General features: G+C 36.0%; 1 long non-coding RNA gene across 3 annotated transcripts; it reads right to left on the reverse strand.

Annotated features, from left to right (window-relative positions):
• Positions 1 to 1647: 1647 nt before the first annotated feature.
• On the reverse strand, positions 1648 to 3813 carry LOC113340318. Of its 3 annotated transcripts, none has more exons than XR_003355438.1 (9): positions 3742 to 3813; positions 3481 to 3603; positions 3238 to 3390; positions 3041 to 3088; positions 2747 to 2946; positions 2515 to 2629; positions 2244 to 2370; positions 1971 to 2039; positions 1648 to 1865 (listed from the first exon to the last, which is right to left on the reverse strand). It is a non-coding gene; the product is annotated as an uncharacterized LOC113340318 (long non-coding RNA). The 3 variants fall into 3 exon arrangements; XR_003355439.1 differs by having other exon boundaries at positions 2455 to 2629; XR_003355440.1 differs by lacking the exon at positions 3238 to 3390.

Raw genomic sequence — 3813 nt, forward strand, 5'->3', positions numbered from 1 at the left:
TTTTTGTTCTTCCCAAGTGAATCTCTTAGCTATAGGAAGTAAACTAGGACGTTTAAATTGGGTAGGTGGAGGAGGATTTGCAGACCTAATCTGAGGAGTACGACAAGGTTTTTTAGCTGCTAACAAGGCATCCTCTTGATTAATGGCTTCTGTAAAAGCTGCAGTTAAAGTTTGTGGTTCAAGCAACTTAACCACGGAACCAATTTCAGGTTCTAAATAGTGAATAAAACAATTCACTAAGTGATCTTCAGGCAAGTCTGTGACAAAATTTAACAATCGTTCAAACTCAATTATGTGTTATATATCGAACCGTACCTTTTTGTTTAATGGCGCTGACTTCCATTCTGGGATCAACAAATTTCGCAGGAGAAAAACGAGGACGCACAAGAGCACAAAATTCCAGCCATGTAGTTACAGTAACTGTTGTTCTCTTCCAACGATACCAAGAATTGACATCTCCCTTAAGATGAGCAGAAGCAATGACAATTTTCATATCGTCAGCAACAACGTGCAAGCTAAAATACTGATCTGCACTAAAAATGCAACCATCCGGATCATCACTATTAAAAGTTGGAAACTTCAGATTGATTGAGTTAGCTCGAACATTAGGTTCATTACCAGCAGGAGGAGGTGGAGGTGGTGGAGGATCAGCTGTCCTATTACTTTGCTCCTACTGAGGATAAATTCCCTGAACACAACAAGTAAAGTGGTTCCCAAAGATGTAATCAAAGATGTAGTTAGGGCTGTCGTAAGATCTGGTGTAAGAGTTTGAGAAAGCTCTTTGGTATGCTCAGATAAATCTAATTTCCTAAGAGCACGATCGTCTTCACGTAACTGCTTATCCTCAGATTTTTTCCGTTCACGAGCTTCTTCATCATGAGTATGATTGTTGTTAATGGTGGTGACTAGTGCATCAAGTTTTGTTGTAACTCCATCAATGTTTTTATGTAGGAGAACAAATCTTCTGTGTAAGTTATCATAAAAAAAAATTGGTAGAATATAGAGGTTGATCTAAACCTGCTCTGATCCAGGTGTTAGGGTCCTTGACCAAGCACTAGTTAGAACACAGGAGAAAAATAACAAGAACCCTAGATAAAACCCCTTTTTAATGGGGGTTAACCACCTCTGCATAGAAGATTAAGAGAAGAATACAGTTTAAACTGAGTTGTATTAATTGTTGTGTCTTCATACACTACACCATTTCCAGGATTTTGTCACAGGCTATACCTGTTACTTATTGAATTTGTAACGGTTATAACTGTACTAAATAGGCCGTTATTAATAATTGTGATCGTGTTTTGTAACGGTTTTATCTGTGGCAAGATCCAGATACAGTCACATATAAAAAGCGTTACATTAATTATTAGCCACAATTGACCTAATTTTAGGAAAGCCACACGTGGCTCATTTGTCACGAAAACTGTCACAGTTTAGGTGTGAGTATATTATTGCAACGATCCCTTTAAGAACACGTGTGTTCATGTAGTAACGGTTACAGTAACACTTATAAGTGTTACCTATTGCTTGTAACAAATCTTTTAGTAACACGTGTCATCGTCCTATATCAGCACCCAGATGATGACACGTGTTCTTTTTAACTAACCCTTTTTGTAACAATTATTTCCGTGACAATTCTTTAAATTACAATTAAAAAAATGGATAGTCCAGATCCATTATAACTGACCTGGGCTTCCAGTTTACAGGCCTGCGACACAATTTATCCTGAAACACAGGCTGCGACACACATTTCAACACTCATACATACATTGTGGAAATACAAGCAGAAAGGTCTATTCATTATGATACTTGCAACCAAAAAATTTTTTTATTTAACCAATCACAATTCAGAGCCAACACTTTGTGAGCTGCAACCAAAAAAAAACAAGCTTAACTTAATTAATACACAATGAGATAATAAGTTGCAAGAGAATAATAATATACAAATGAATCAATAAGATTTGTTATCATACCATTTAACGCGAGCATAGACAAATTTATCATTTCAAGTAATTCCAGCATTGGCATCAAACACGCATGAGCTACATATAATAAAAATTGAACATGTTAATGACAAGTTTTGATAAAAACGGAATAAAGAAATGTAAAGAACTACATTATTATTGATATCTCTTCATGAAGTTTGATACTTGGAGAGAATTCATATTCCTAAGTTTGAGGGAATATAACATATGTTTAGAAACTTAAATAGATAACATATAAGTAGACTAAAAGACAGAACTCACATAACAGTCTTTGCCTTGTCTTGCGTGCCGATTGTCTTTCAAATCTGCAACACTTATGAGTTATGCACCTGAACAAGGTCCTGGTAGTGAGCACCTTCTGTAAGGCAAGCATCCACCATCGTCCGATCTTCAAGGAAATGAATTGCACCAATCAGTAGTAAATTAGACACTTCCGACTTATACTTGAGAAATTTGTTTAAAAATTCAATACCCCAGCAGTAAATTAGATGATCGGTAGTAAAATAGGCGATATGCCAGGCAATGAATTGACCTTCTCTTTTGTTCAACAAATATGATTCTCCTCTTCCAGCAGTTGCAGGTCCAACAAGCATTCCAAGTAATATGTAACCAAACTATATAAATCGTCCTCCAACTTTATCGTTTTCCTGGAAAAGCAAATGAAATTGGGTCAGGTTCTGCTAAGAAATAATCAATTGTATCGTTCTTATAGCATCACAGAGACATAATAAATGTAATACATATACGAAACTCGACATACATACCAAGGTTTTTATCTAAGGTCTTTGTGAACTGGTTCAAAGCAGGTGGAACCTTCGAACGTTGCTTAAAATCCTCCTTTGGCGTTGAATGCGGACAACTTTTGGCCATTTCACGAACCTATGGAAATCCTTTTTGGAGGAAATGCACCACCAATACCAAACTGTTTTGGACGCTTTTCAAATAAAGGGTTCAGAACCTTATCCTGCAAGATGAAAATTCCATCTTCACCAGGGAAAGCTACATATTTAGTAAAATAGCTTCTTTGGTGAACATGTTCACAAGAAACTAAAACTTACGGTCTTCTTCTTTGCCGCCACTGGTGCCTTCACCCCTCTTTTGGGAGCCTGCCAAAATAGTAAATTACACAAAACAAGGTCAAACTAGCTGCAGAACCTTCACAACTAACTCATACTAACAAAAAAAACATTGTTCCTTATATATCTAAGATGATATTACGTATTGTAACACCCATAGTCATAGAAACTTCACATACTGTGGGCTCAACGGAGCATAAGGTGTTAAAGTTGTCTGTTTGTCATAGTACTTAACCATTGACATGTTCGCAAAATTTCTAAACACCGAAATCAATTTTAGACCAAAGTATAGATTGTTCCAATCTCATGCAACCATTAACTTCCGTCATTCACTGTCATAAATCAAGCAATGTTAATATTACTAAGTTTAAAACACACCATCCAATAATAATAAATTTGCGTAAAAATAGAAGTAGATTCACCTGATTGGTAAAGAATTAAAAGTAGTCCTGCCAAAGCCTTCCAAATGGCCTAAAATTAGACAGGTTGATTCCTTGGAGGTGTTACTGATTCCTTGTAATGAGAGATAACTGACCCCATCAACTCTGAAAAAAAAAGACAATACAAAATATTATTGTAAGATGTCTCTAACAGGCTAAGATAAAACAAGATTTAGTGTTAGAAGAGCAAGATGACACACAGTTCAGAGTAAAAGGTATATCTTGGTTCTTCAATATACATACCCATGTAAGCAACGAACAAGCAATATAAGCCATCCAAAATAATGTTGTTGGAATAGAAGCAAAGATAGCTCC

Source organism: Papaver somniferum, unplaced genomic scaffold (assembly GCF_003573695.1).
Source record: "Papaver somniferum cultivar HN1 unplaced genomic scaffold, ASM357369v1 unplaced-scaffold_21, whole genome shotgun sequence".
In the NCBI taxonomy this organism is placed as follows: Eukaryota; Viridiplantae; Streptophyta; class Magnoliopsida; order Ranunculales; family Papaveraceae; genus Papaver; species Papaver somniferum.